General features: G+C 42.8%; 1 protein-coding gene across 2 annotated transcripts in view; it reads left to right on the top strand.

The window, feature by feature from the left end:
* The first annotated feature begins 251 nt into the window (after positions 1-251).
* The window catches only part of ARHGAP27 (Rho GTPase activating protein 27), a 69,775-nt gene continuing 54,661 nt past the window's right edge, over positions 252-15,365 (top strand). The window contains exons 1-2 of one of the 2 annotated variants that reach the window (XM_073004102.2): positions 288-1,035; positions 14,621-14,678. The gene's annotated coding sequence lies outside the window, so the exon portion shown is untranslated. Of the gene's footprint in view, positions 1,036-14,620; positions 14,679-15,365 lie in introns of both variants that reach the window. The other variant, XM_073004101.2, reaches the window with a different exon arrangement.

The raw sequence follows: 15,365 nt of genomic DNA, 5'->3' as shown, positions 1-15,365 counted from the left end.
TCCAGTTGCTTTCCTGTATTTCTGGATAAAGGCACACACCCATGATCCTTCTGGGATCAGAGGAGCTGAATGCAATCACTTTTATTAAGTGATCCTCTGACTCATAGAGGGCGGGATGAGGAAGGTGAAATTCTGAGGCTGGTTGAAGTCGCATACATGAAAACAGAAAGACACTCTCTGAGTCACAACCCATAGACTAGTGCCCTTCCCCCCCCCCACCCTTCCTGGCCTTGGGGAGACTTCCTTTGAGTAAGTAAGCTTCCTTCCTCCATCCAGTTCAGGCTGATGGGAACACCCACAACATTCAGCCTGCTTTCCTGCTGGACTTGTGAGTGGGACTCCACATGGGTTCAAGAGGCTTGGAGAAGCAGGGGCACAGCAGAGGGCTTGGAAGAGCGGTGAACCCCAAACATCTGGGGGATGACAACAACAGAATTGTGACTGGTGTGCATGTAACCACCTGTGCAGAACTGCTGGATATATGACCTGCATGCAACAAGAAGCAGCCTGGAACAAGCAGGGTGTGGTGAACTGTCTGTGGTTCTCCCCCCCCCCCCCCCGCAGTATCTCTCTGACTTTTGTTTCTCGGGCTGTATTCAGAGAACTTTTGCCATATGCTGTCGGGACAGATACAGCTGCCCGAATGAAGATGAGCTGTTCCGGCTTCTCCAGGTGACCTTGCAAGTGAAGAAACCATTTGGTAATGGTGGATATCATTGGGATGAGCTTCCTGCCCCAGGCTTTGTTCCTGCTGCTATTTTTTTTCATGTGCACATCCCCTTCATACGAGGAAGGCAACAGAAATCTCCATTTTGCGAGATTTCTACCGTTTCCCTGTTGTTCTTGACGCAGCTCAGAGCAGAGGAGGACTAGAGGCAGGTTGAGACCAGACACACGGGCTCAGGCAGGTCCGAACAGCTCTTGATACAATCAACAACAAGGAAGAGCCAGGATGTGGTTGAAGACGTGAGACCAAGAGACAACCAAACAGTGGCCAGAATCAAAAAGGAGAATCAAGAAGATGTGAGCTGACAGGTAAACCCAAGGAAATCGATGGGGGTGAGGTGCAAGGAGATTGGCTGGGTATTTTCCACGGGTAGCCTGGGTGTCTTTTCATTTCACCACAGTTGCTTCAAGAGATGGTGGAAGTACAGGGCGTGAGTTGCATTTTTGTCAGTCAGGCTCCTGCGAGCAACCTGTTCCTTGTGGGGCAGGAGGGCTTGCCTGGGCAGGCATCACTTGTTGAGGGTTAGAGAAATGGAATCTGGCCAGCCCACCCCTAGTTCAGAGGAAAAGGTTGCTTCCAGGGGTTCCTCCTGAGCTCAGCTGTCATAAAGAACTCTCAAAATGCCTTCTAACTAATTCAGTTTACAAGCCAGAGTGGACAGAGGTGACAGGTCCCTGCCCTTCATCAGCAAACCTTGGCTGATACAATCCCTGGGATGTGGGGGTCTGTCTTGGGCTTACTCAGAGGAAAGAGAGAGGCAGAAGTCAGATCCCAGCTAGCTATTAGCTTGCATAATAGGAGATTCACTGAGATTGTCCTCCTTATCCCTGCACTGGGAGTAATGTTGTTAAATTAAAACATAATAAAGGACATCCATACTATCTGCTCTCTGGAAGTGCAAAATAACATTGAGGTACCCTCTGAAATAATATCAAGTGCAGATCAAGGCAAGGAAGAAGATAAAGGCCTTCAGCTCGACTTTCTTCTCAAAATCTGGTCCACTTAATTTGCTTGTAATATGGGACTTCCTTTTCCAGTCATTCTGGGTCGAGGGGACTGATGCATTTTCTTTCCATTTGTTTGACTAATCACTCTTCAAAAGATATCTAGTGGGAAGGGCAATAATTGGTGACAATCAGTTCCATAAGTTATATTTTCCATCATGATGGGGAAAATGTTACTCAGGATCAAAGCTCAACATAAAGGCACTCCAAGTGCATTTAGTCCTGGATGCTACTTAGATTTCCATTAAACATATAGTGTGGCTTACTAGCTTAAGTTAAGTGCAACCAGTTACTCTGCCGCTAGTGTTTTGCAGGTTCTGGGTCTCTGTCTAAGGCATGTTCACACCTGGGCTGCATTAACTGAGCAGTGGGGAGGTACTGCATTGATGTACCACCTACCTTTTATATTAGGACAGAAGGACAGTGACCTTTGATCCCTTTCAGCACTGATTCTTTGGGAGGAGGCTACTTCTCTCAATGAGGGTGTTTCCACTAGAACCTGGCCTCAGAGTGTGTTTTCAGGGCCAAGACCCAGATCTGAAACAAAGAAAGAGGAGTACCTCTGAACATGTGCAGAGAACTTTATCAGCCTTAGGTAACAGTGTGGTGTGTTCTCCTCAAAACACTGGAGGAAATACTAGGTGGATTATCTGAGCATGCAGAAGTCGAGGACAGCAGTTTCCATATACCATCTCTGATGACAGTCAGTGCATCTCATCCCTGTTGCTAGGATTGCCAGGCCTTAGGGTGCCAGCTGAAAGCTCAGGCAACTGCTGTGCTTCTCTGGGTCTCCAGGACTGGTATCTTATCTTCGTATGAGCAATCCCGAATGAAGACAATGTTTGATTTTTGTGTGTGAGGTGACTTTGAAATTGGGACACCTATCAACATCCATTCCCAGCTGGCACTAGAGCTTAAGTGGGAAAGTGTCTATATGTTGATGTGTTTACAAAGTGCCAGTTTACCCAAAATCTAGGAAGGAGGAAAGGGGACTCAAGAGGCAGCATGTGGATATATGCACTTGGGTCCATTGTGCCATTTGGTGCAAGGCAGAGAGTGGAGCACCAGCCTTACAGCTCATTAACCTTCTTAGTGCACAAGTCCAAGTAGCAGTGATACAGGGCCTGAAAAATAACTCTCCATCAATTGATGGTGAGACTTCCACAAGTCTCAGCAGTCACATATTATTCTGGGACCAACTGCCTGGGTTCCTGTCCTGCCTGTTTCCACAGTCTATTGGCCCAGAAAGAATTTCCTGTGCCACTCAACTCTTGTCTGCCCTGCCTCCACGACACCATGAGGATCTGCCCTCTGGTCTTAGGTTTGGGTTCCAAATCTTAGAGTACAGAATGTTCCTGACCTGGCAACTCTTTTAACCATACATGCTTGAATTGTCTTAACTGTTTAATTTATATGCTGCCTTTCCACTAAGTACCTGCTGGTGGGATAGTTCAGTGATTTCGGTATTTAGCTGTGGAGCCAGAGACTCGGAGTTAGATTCCCCACTGCGCTGTGCCGTCTGCAAGTAGAACCCACCAGCTGTACAGTCCCAGGGTGGCCCCAGAAGAAGGGAACGGTAAACCACTTCTACGTATTTTCTACCTAGAAGATCCTGAAAAGAGTCATCATAAGTCAGAAGTGACTTGCTGGCATGTCATTATTATTATTATTTACACTAAAAATACAGTTTAGAAACTCACAATAATAAAATATAGAATCAAATCAATACAGTATGCATGAATAAAAACAGGAGAAATGGCACCCATCAATTTCAGCAGACAGATATTCAAAGCCTATCTGCGTAAAAACGTCTGCTAGGTGGAACATGTCTGGCCTCTGAGGTTGGGTGTGGAACACAGAAGTAGCCACCAAAAAGGCCCTCTTCTTGTATGAAATGGGCTTCCGGTAGTGGTGGAACATAAACAATAGGCCTTTCCTAGGGATCTTTAAAACCCAGGAAGTTTCCTCTGAGAGCAGGTAGTCATTCAAACTGTGTGTCTGCAACCTGTGTAGGGCTTTGTAGGTCGTAGCCAGCACTTGGAATTGGTCCCTGAAGAAAAGTGGTAGCGAGTGAAACTGTGGTGCCAAGGGAGTCACATACTCCCTGTAACTAGGTTTGATGAGTCATCTGGCTGTTATCATTCAGTACCAGGTGAAGTCTCCCATCACTTTTCATCATACAGCCCCCTGAGGTATGCACTAAAATCATCTTCATGGGAAGTAACTAAGACTTATGTCACCATGAGCAGCTCAGACATCTTTAGGAATCACAGCAGTTAGAAATACAGTAATTCAGAAGTGGTTCATCAGGTCCTCCTTCTGCTTGTACATAGCTTGCCCAAGACCACACAAGTGACAGGGCACATCATTCCATGAAGAACACGGAGTCCAAGTGATCTTGCTTGATCCCTCTGTTGGGAGGCACAGTGGGGATTTCGACTCCTGGCCCTGCAGCTGCCAGGTGCTCCAACCCACTGAGTTATATCAGCCCGTTTCAGGCTTGACAGAATCCCATCCTCTTGTAAACAGGCACTCACCTCTACCCTTATCAAGCAGATAAGCAGATGGCCAGTTTCCTACTAATCATTTTCATAAGCTGGGAAGAGCAAGGACCAAGCACACTGATGATAGATCTTGCCTCTCCCAAGGATGTTATCTATATAATCTCGGGCTGTATAAATGGAAAGGTAGGCCAGTTGGCCCAGTGGTCCAGATAAGAAGAGAGAGATAAAAGACAGTATTTTAGTCAAGCTAATTTCTCTTCTTGTTAACGCTCACATAATTTATTTCTGACTCACTCTCTCTCTCTCAGTCTTTCTCTTTAAAACAGTTATAAAATCTAAGTACTTTCATCCTCAGCTTAGTTTCACTTCTCTGCTTGCTGAAACCAACAGTGCTCTGCAGAAAAGTCAGTTCTCCCCAAGTACTGCCTTTTCTTGTACAGAATGCCTGGCAATAGCTCTCTATATGTCATGACATAATCACAGTTGTCACAGTTAATTTAGTTGCATCTGTCCTTTCCAACAAGTCAATTGTGTTCAATTACAGTTACAATAGTACCATTACCATCTCCTTCCCTTGATAATTTTTTCTCAGAAAAAGACAACTCCAGCACATTATATTAGCTGGGACAGAATGAAGCATCTAGGGTTTTTAAAAAGTCAAATATTTGCTGGGTATATTTTATGTACAATAGTTTTGCTTTTCCAAACTGGAAGAAAACTTCATTGTAAGCAGCTAAAATTTAAAGACAGATCACCATGTCTGAGAATCTGACCCTCCAGATGTTTTTGGACTACAAATCCCAGTGGTCTCTCACTGTTGGTTATGTGGGCTAGGCCTGATGGAAGTTGAAGTCCAACAACACCTGAAGAGTCACATGGTACCCACCCAGCCCTAGACTTTTACTAAAGTCTTCTTTAATCAAAACTCTGCAGCAAAAAGCATTGGAGGTGATCTGTAGTTGTGTGAGCCCAGTATCTGGATTTTTATAACAAATATGGGCAAAGACCAACATTCCACTCCTCCAGAGATATCTCTTTGCTCAGTGTCAGAAACATTTGGCTGAAGATGGATAGGGTTTTGTGCTGGGTTTGTATATATATAGTGCTATTTAGAGCTATCTAGCTGGCTGGATAGCTCGGTGGCTTAGGTATCTGTCTGTGGAGCCAGATGTTGGGGGTTTGATTTTCCACTGTGCCTTCTAGGAAAAGAGCCAGCCTGTGTAATTGTGGGGAAGCTACACAGTCCTAGGGAGTTCTTCCACAGCACCAAAATTCAGTGAGAAATTATACTGTGGCAGCCCACTAAGAACCATTAAAACTGTTCTTACCTGCTTGTTTTAGAAGAGTTTTCATGTACCACTACAATGGGGCAGTAAACTGAGGAACTCTTCCAAAAAGAAGCATATTGTCATTGCTTTCATGGCTTTTCTTGTTGTGCAATTAAAATTTGTCAATGCAAATTTGCCACCAGATTTCAATGGCAGGGCAGCATCTGTGGGTATATGGTTTACAGCAAGTGCAAGGGGATGGCCATTGGCTAACAGATCTGTCAAAGGACTTGTCTACACAGGTTCATTTGGAGCAGGCTAAATAGAGTTTTTGTAATGTCAGGTAGAGATCCATTATGCCACTTGGCGCAATCCTGTGTGATCCACCTGCCTGTCGAAAACAACAAAAATAAACCCCCCCTTCCTTTCCCTCTTCTGTCTCCTTCTGCTTCCAGAAGAAAAGTTTAAATATCTATAAAATTTGTAAGTGTTGCAGCGCATCAGCACCACTTTTTGTAAGTGGTGTATTGTACCAGTGCTGCCCCAATACATTTTTTTAAAGACTTTTATGTCCCTGGAGCAGTGGAAGTGTCTAATTTCCCAATATCGTGAAATGGCTGACTTCTTAAGCCACTTCACCATATGGGAAATATGAAAAAGGAAGGCAGATTTAATCCACAAGCACGCTTTGGTTCATTTCCAGCAATTGCATGTGCTAAAAATGAACCAACATGGAATAATCCTACCCACACCAACAAAGTAGAAGCCCCTGACAGGGACCCAGAAAGATGCTGGTAAGGATGTTCTGCAGATGGGCTGGTTTGCTCCAGCAATTATGTTCTGTGATCACTGGAAAAAGGACTGAACCAGCTCATCCCTGCAGGAAAACAAACAGTGGGACAAATGCTCTTCTGGTCACACCCAAAGTTGCTCATTCCTGCCCTACACTAATCCAACTATAGAAATTGCCTGCTTCACAATTAGAAGGTGATAATATGTTATTCCTTCAGAGATATATTGTTTAAAAGCTATTACATCTTTACAGTCAATTTTGCAAATGAAGCCAGTTGAACTTATAGAGCTGCAGAAATCTCATTATACAATAAATACAGATCTTTTACATATTGAGGAAGCTCTACTTCTAACTGTGAAGTTGGCTTCTTATCTAGCGTAATTTAAAATTCCTGCTGTGTAATATAGTGGAGGCAGCAGTAGAATTTTTAAACACCATAACGCACATCTATTCTGCTGAAATATAATGTTTAAACCCTTATACAATGGCTTCTTCATAGTTAATCATGTCTAATGGAATCTGTAAAAGATGGTAAGTTCAAGCAAGAAAAGAGTAGTGCGGGGGGGGGGAAGAGTTTAGGTTTGATGTGATACATTTTGCTGGAACACACAGCACTGTTTTCTGTGCAGGCTGTTGTGATGCTGGGCAAGACCTTGCTCCCATCTGCGCCATGCTGCAATCTCTAAAAACTAGGCTGTGTATGTCTTTCCTAAGACTCTTCCATTAGTCAGTCTACATTCCGCTTACCAGCTCTCTCTGTTTTGCTGCCTCTGCTAACAATTGCTGGGAGGAGACTCACAAAATGAAACCAGCTGCTACCCTGTGGCTGGTTCAGCAGCTTTGTAGGCAGATAGTAGTAACTGTGTCACAACAGTCCCCAAAACCCAGCAGCAAGAGGAGAAATCAGCATCACCTAGCTCTTATATGCTCAACATAAACAGGCAACTGTTTTCACACATGAGGCTGCCTTATTGTGTAGGGTTGCTGGAGTCCTTTTCACATGTTGGAAGAACCTCTGAGGGGGGGCTCAGAGTCATGGCAGAGATCCCAGAGTCCAATTCAGATATGCGGTCTATACATTTGACAGTATGGTGAAACAGCTCTATGGCAAGACAGATTTATGTACATCAAACTCTACAGGAGTGGCCCAGAATTCCTCTCTCACATGGAGAAGCTATGAGTGCATCTGTCTGTATGTGCATAGAGTACTCTCATGTGGCCGAACATGCAGCCAATGGGACATGTGGCCAGCATGCAAACTGGTGAAAGGAGACAGAGCCATGTGTAGTTATTTTCTCACTTCTGTGCTTCTGCTTCCTTTTGCCTCTGTGTTCCATGCTACTTCTGACACTGAGAACAACTTACATTCCCTCCCTTAATCCTTCCTTGTAGCCCGTTTATTTTAATTCTGTTTAGAATATTTTAGGCCACCCTACAGGACAATGTCTACTATAGCTTGAAAAGATGGAACATACAAGCGCTCAATTCAAATATTATAAATTCTAAAACATGTTAAAATTTTAAAAATATTTTTAAAAAAGTAGGAAGCACATGCTGCATCTTCTCTTTTGAAAACCACGATGGTTCCTCTGGTTGTAATGTTCTGGTTCGTTTGCTATCAGTTCCCTTTGGAACCCCCCAATGTAAAAAAAGGGGGGCTAAGCATTAATTTGATGTTCTGCTTCTGACCTTCCAGAGACATTGGCATGAAAACATTTGGCTGGGTTGGATAGGACTTTATGCTTTTTTCACATGCTGAGATACAGTCTTCACAATCCCCCAGTCAGAATTATAAGAGTTGTAATCTATTTTTTAATTCTGGTTGGAAGATTGTGGAGTTTGTGTTTTACCATATCTAGAAAAGTAATAATTGTGTGACATCAAATAAATTCTGGTTTCCTAGGTAGTGAATACTCAGAAGTGAGTACAGGGGCACACCTATAGCATAGTGGCTATTTTCTGAAATTTTCTTAGACAACAGTTTAAGTAACTATTCAGTACATGTATATGGAGAAGTAAACATCCCAGCATTCCAACAATGGGTGGGGAGCAATACTATTCTATTGTGCACAGCATCTACTCAGTAGTAAGTCACAGTGCAGTAGCTCCTTCAGCTGCAAATACAGCTTAGGTCCATGGAAGAGCTTCCTGGGGTTGAAATAACTTTTTTTCCTCTTATTTCCAATCACTGATGGAAATAGGATAGTTAAGAAGCAGAAGAACCTTAAAGGACTCATGAGGAATCGGGCTGCATCTGGTCTGCAGACCAAATACTGTATTTCTGATCCCTGATGCAGCAAATGCCTTCAATCAGAGAACTGTCCACTATAAATAAGGAGACATGACAATTCTCTGCAGGAGACACAGAGAAGGAGGCTTTGGCTAAGCTGCCTGAGATGTTCTATGTTTGAGGAAAGTCTACAGGCTGACACAGAGAGAAATCAACCCTGGTCTGTGAGGACCAATAAGGCTAATGCATCCACTAATTCTGGACATTTGATCATGACTGAAGTACCAGAATTGGAGAAGGGTCTCTCTTAAGGCAGTTCTCAGGGAAGAAGGACAGCCAAAGACAATGCAACTCAAATTCAAAGGAAGTTCATAGCAAGAAGCTGCAGTCTTTGTGGGCAGGAAGGGAGGGCAGAAGCAAACTCCAAATTGTTGTTCTTCTTTAGTTGTTAAGTCATATAACCGACTCTTCATGACCCCATGGACCAGAGCACGGCAGGCCTTCCTGTCTTCCACTGCCTCCCGGAGTTCGGTCAAATTCATGTTGGTTGTTTCGGTGACACTGTCCAACCATCTTGCCCTCTGTCGTCCCCAACTCCTCTTGCTTTCACACTTTCCCAACATCAGGGTTGTTTCCAGGGAGTCTTCTCATGAGATGGTAAAAGTATTGAAGCCTCAGCTTCAGGATCTGTCCTTCCAGTGAGCACTTAGTGTTGATTTCCTTAAGAATTGATAGGTTTGTTCTCCTTGTAGTCCAGGGGACTCTCAATAGTCTGCTCCAGCACCACAATTCAAAAGCATCAATCCTTTGGCGGTCAGCCTTCTTTATGGTCCAGCTCTCACTTCCATACATCGCTACTGGAGAAACCATAGCTTAAACTATGCGGGCCTTTGTCGGCAAGGTGACATCTCTGCTTTTTAAGATGCTGTCTAGTTTTGTCATCACTTTCCTCGCAAGAAGCAGGCGTCTTTTAATTTTGTGGCTGCTGTCACCATCTGCAGTGATCATGGAGCCCAAGAAGGTAAAATCTGTCACTGCCTCCATATCTTCCCTTTCTGTTTGCCAGGAGGTGATGGGACCAGTGGCCATGATCTTAGTTTTTTTTAATGTTGAGCTTCAGACCATTTTTTGCACTCTCCTCTTGCACCCTCATTAAGAGGTTCTTTAATTCCTCCTCACTTTCTGCCATCAGAGTGGTATCATCTGCATATCTGAGATTGTTGATATTTCTTCCAGCAATCTTAATTCCGGCTTGGGTATCATCCAATCCAGCCTTTCACATGATGTATTCTGCATGTGTTAAATAAGCAGGGAGACAATATACAGCCTTGTCGTACTCCTTTCCCAATTTTGAACCAATCAATTGTTCCATATCCAATTCTAATTGTTGCTTCCCCTCCCACATATAGATTTCTCAGGAGGTAGGTAAGGTGGTCAGGCACTCCCATGTCTTTAAGGACTTGCCATAGTTTCCTGTGGTCCACACAGTCAAGAGCTTTTGTGCAGTCAATGAAGCAGAAGTAGACGTTTTTCTGGAACTCTCTGGCTTTCTCCATAATCCAGTGCATGCAAGCAATTTGGTCTCTAGTTACTCTGCCCCTTCGGAATCCAGCTTGTACTTCTGGGGGTTCTCGGTCCACATACTGCTGAAGCCTACCTTGTAGGATTTTGAGCGTAACCTTGCTAGCATGTGAAATTAGTGCAATTGTATGGTAGCTGGAGCATTCTTTGGCACTGCCATTCTTTGGGATTGTGATGTAGCCTGATCTTTTCCAATCCTCTGGCCACTGCTGAGTTTTCCAAACTTGCTGGCATATTGAGGGTAGCACCTTAGCAGTGTCATCTTTTAAAATTTTAAATAGTTCAATTAGAATGCCATCACCTCCACTGGCCTTGTTGTTAGCCATGCTTTCTAAGACCCACTTGACTTTGCTCTCCAGGATGTCTGGCTCAAGGTCAGCAACCACACTATCTGGGTTGTACGGGACATCCAGATCTTTCTGGTATAATTCCTCTATGTATTCTTGATGTCTTTTGCTTCTGTTAGGTCCCTGTCATTTTTGTCCCTCATCATGCACAAAATATTCCTTTAATATCTCCAATTTTTATGAACAGATCTCTGGTTTTTTCCTTTCTATTATTTTCCTCTATATCTTTGCAGTGTTCATTTATGAAGGACCTCTTGTCTCTCCTTGCTATTCTTTGGATCTCTGCATTCAGTTTTCCGTAACTTTCCCGATCTCCCTTACATTTTGTTTCCCTTCTCCTCTCTGCTATTTGTAAGGCCTCATTGGACAGCCACTTTGCTTTCTTACATTTCCTTTTCTTTGGGATGGTTTTTGTTCCTGCCTCCTGTACAATGTTACAAGCCGCCATCCATAGTTCTTCAGGCACTCTGTTCACCAAATCTATTTCCTTAAATCTGTTTTTCACTTCCACTGTGTATTCATAAGGGATTTGGTTTAGATTATACTTGACTAGCCCAGTGGTTTTTCCTACTTTCTTCAGTTTAAGCTTGAGTTTTGCTATAAGAAGCTGATGATCAGAGCCACAATCAGCTCCAGGTCTTGGTTTTGCTGACTGTATAGAGCTTCTCCATCTTTGGCTGCAGAGAACATAATCAATCTGATTTTGGTACAGTATTGCCCATCGGGTGATGTCCATGTGTAAAGTCGCCTTGTGTGTTGTTGGAAAAGTGTTTGTGATGACCAGCTTGTTCTCTTGACAAACTCTATTAGCCTTTGGCCTGCTTCGTTTTGAACTCCAAGGCCAAACTTACCTATTGTTCCTTTTATCTCCTGACTCCCTACTTTAGCATTCCAATCCTTTGTTGTCAGTTCCAGAAGGTGTTGTAAGTCTTCATAGAATTGGTCAATTTCAGCCTCTTCAGGATTGGTGGTTGGTGCATAAACTTGGATTACTGTGATGTTGAAAGGTCTGCTTTGGATTCCTATTGAAATCATCCTATCATTTTTAAGATTGTATCCCAGTAGAGCTTTTCCCACTCTTTTGTTGACTGTGAGGGCTACTCCATTTCTTCTATGGGATTCTTGCCCCAAATAGTAGATATGATAATCATCTGAATTTTATTCGCCCATTCCCGTTCATTTTAGTTCACTGATGCCAGGATGTCAATGTTTATTCTGCCATGTCCTGTTTGACCACCATCAGCTTCCCAAGGTTCATAGAGCTTACATTCCAGGTTCCTATGCAGTATTTTTCTTTGCAGCATCTGACTTTCCTTTCACTTCCAGGCATATCCCAGCTGAGCATCCTTTCGGCTTTGGCCCAACCACTTCATTAGCTCTGGAGCTATTTGTACTTGTCCTCCACTCTTCCTCAGTAGCATGTTGGATGCCTTCCGACCTGAGGGGTTCATCTTCCAGTGTCAAACCTTTTAGCCTTTTGTTTCTGTCCATTGGGTTTTCTTGGCAAAGATACTGGAGTGGCTTGCCAGTTCCTGCTCCAGTGGAATTGTGTTTAGTCAGAACTCTCCACTATGACCTGTCCTTCTTGGGTGTCTCTGCACGGCATAGCCCATAGCTTCTCTGAGTTACTCAATCCCCTTCACCACGACAAGGCAGCAATCCATAAAGGGGAAACACCAAATACAAAAGGACAGTAGTCAAAACAGGCATGCCTTAAAATGGAACTGAAAAAAAGAACTAGGTAACTTTAATTAAATAAGTTTATGTCCTTGCATCCCAGTTCCTCAGGCACTTAGAACTCCAGGAGTGCAAGCATTACCAGGCTTTTGTTTCTTTGGCGAAAGAGAATGTACTGTATATTTTCCACTTTAAAGGACAAAACTGTTCTGCCTTGCTCCCGGTGCTGCAAGGAACTGCATCCAAGAGAATCCTAAAACCTGCATGTTCATATCACCTGCTTAAGCCTCATTTGGATGTCTGCCTGCTCTCCTCTCTTATTCTACCTTGAGACATCATACAGACACCATGAAGTCATAGCAGCCTCCACCACCTGTACAGATATCATAACACCATATCAGCCTCCTCCTCCACATACCGGCTTTGTAACATCTTGCCTGATGGAGAGATTTCAAGATATTAAAAGCTTGCACATGGATTCATGTCCTTTCAACTGGCCAAACAAAAGAGCTAATCTGTATGCCTCTACCAGTCTTCCCTGGGATCTGCTTGTCCTTTTGTACACACGTAAGGGATGTGGTGGTGCTGCGGGCTAAACCGCAGAAGCCTGTGCTGCAGGATCAGAAGACCAAGCAGTCGTAAGATCAAATCCACGTGACGGAGTGAGCGCCCGTCGCTTGTCCCAGCTCCCGCCAACCTAGTGGTTCGAAAGCATGCAAATGCAAGTAGATAAATAGGGACCACCTCGGTGGGAAGGTAACGGCGTTCCGTGTCTAAGTCGCACTGGCCATGTGACCACGGAAAATTGTCTTTGGACAAAACACTGGCTCTATGGCTTGGAAACGGGGATGAGCACCGCCCCCTAGAGTCGAACACGACTGGACAAAAATTGTCAAGGGGAACCTTTACCTTTACCTAAGTCCCATTCCCTTCTCTTTTTTTCTGTAGGTAGAAAATAGTTATAAGTAAATAAATATGTGGCATTGGGTCAGTTCTTGCTTATTACACCCTTTCCATGATTTTCTAGGTACTGTATATGTTATGCAGAAGCCTTTGGGACCCGGCAGTTTGCCTAAAGCCACACAGGTTTGCCCTTTTCCAAGGAGGCACAGCGAGGAATTGAACTCCCAAATTCTTGTAGCCAGGTACCCAACTCACTGAGCTGTCCAGCTGATCTTATAATGAAATAACCTCTTCCAGATTACCAGTACTTTCTTGGGCCTTCTTAGCTGCCATGGAGGCATATTACACAACTGACAATGGATCTTTAACATTCTTTTATCAGATCCTAAGAAGCCTTAACCTCCCAGCAGAGGAATCAGAGAGTTACAATCTGGAGAAGACCCGGAGGGACCATCCAGAGCCCACAGCCTGAAAAAGTTCACTTTTTGAACTACAATTCCTAGAATCTCACAGTCAACAATCATTATGCTAGCTAATCACTCAGTACGTTTAGGTAAAAATCTACCTCAAGGCAGAAGAAACCAATTCAAAAGTTTTAACTAGGTTACATCTCCTCTAGGGAAACAGGCTATGACACCTTTATTTTCTTGGCATTTTGTTTTCAGCCTCACATGCTGTCTATAGTTTGAGTGTCTGTTGGTGGCAATTGTTGCATACTGTTGATCTGTTCAGTTGGTTGCTAAGTATATGTGTAGTAAAAAAAGCAGCACATACAAATCTGTAATTTAAAGCAACTGCAAGTAAAAAAACATTTTCATTTTTCTCCTGCCAATATCTCAGTGTGTGTTATTGAGACTTTAAGTGCCAATTCATTAGAAAGGAATAGTCTCTGGGGAACTTGTAGCTGTTCTCCTCTCTGGATCTCTGTACTTCTACTGAATAACAAAAGGGAATTTTACCAGAAATTCAAAATTCTGCAACATATTTTACACTGGATCTACAGTCTGCATTTTGCTTTAACTATCTGCTTTAAAGAATAGTGGTTTAGCATCTAGTTAATTTTTTTTTGAACCTAAGAGCCTTTCTGCTTCTTCCTCAGTTCTCTGGTTTTAAAAATATTTACATCTGAAGAAATGTCCTGGAAGATTTTGAATATACCTCTTTTGTACCTTCCATCAAGGTATCTTGATGGAAAAGACAATAATGCCAGGAAAAGCACAAGGCAGCTTTAAAAAAAAAGGAATGCCAGATATAAGATAGATTGACTCAATAAAGGAAGCCATGAACTTGAAATTGCAAGAAGCTAATACAGTAATACCACATTTTGGGTCTCAACCTTTCATAAGGTTCTCCTAAATTGGAGCTGACTTGACAGCACAGAAGAAATAAATGTTACAATTTAACCCAGACTTTGGCTGTTCTATCTAGATTACATTGTTTGTTTGTTTGTTTGTTTGTTTGTTTGTTTGTTTGTTTGTTTGTTTGTTTGTTTGTTTGTTTGTTTGTTTGTTTGTTTGTTTGTTTGTTTGTTTGTTTGTTTGTTTGTTTGTTTGTTTGTTTGTTTGTTTGTTTGTTTGTTTGTTTAGGTACAAAAGACATACTTGACAAGAAAGGAAGTTAAGCCAACAAAAACAGAAGCCGGAGGTACTGAGCCTGTGGAAAGGAAACAGTTCAGTAATGAGCATGCACTCAGGCTACAACTCAAAATTTCCCAAACATCACCAACAAATGGATTTCAGGCAGAGTGTGAGACAAATTGACATTCAAAGCAGAAACTGCTGAGCTAAGAGGACCAAGGTCCAATAGTGTAACTCAATAGCCTTAATCAGACACTAGCGCTAGACTGGCCAGTCACCATTGTTCCAGTCACTAACATTCTGCAGGATTCCCCTTTCCCCATGTGAAGCTAGAAAAGTTATGTTTTTGGAAATAAGTGTTCCCAAAATCCTCCCCAGATAGGGTTCTAGCAGCTATTCTGGGTGCAGTATCCTGTGATTTAAACAAACTTTTTCGAGCTTTGCATCTGAGCAAATGGTCTCCTTCTTTCCTGGCTTGATGCAGCCTATGCCTTGTATGTAGGGTTTGAACAATTAAAAAGTGTTGGTATCCTTTGATCTGCCACTATGCTAATTATTTATTTCAGTGATTCCCAAAATTTTTAACATCTTCTCCTTTTTTAGTTTTTAAGAAACTCTAGTGCCTCCCAACACTTAATTACTATAATATATACCGATTTTAAGCATTTTAAAAAAATAAAGTTATAATTTAATTTTAGAATGAAGACAACAACCTAGCAAAAATCATTTTAAATTAATGCCCCGGTATTAAATT

The sequence above is a fragment of the Pogona vitticeps genome, chromosome 6 (genome assembly GCF_051106095.1).
Source record: "Pogona vitticeps strain Pit_001003342236 chromosome 6, PviZW2.1, whole genome shotgun sequence".
NCBI lineage: Eukaryota > Metazoa > Chordata > Lepidosauria > Squamata > Agamidae > Pogona > Pogona vitticeps.
The sequence above is the reverse complement of the archived record's forward strand: the minus strand, read 5'-3'. Positions and strand labels throughout refer to the sequence as shown.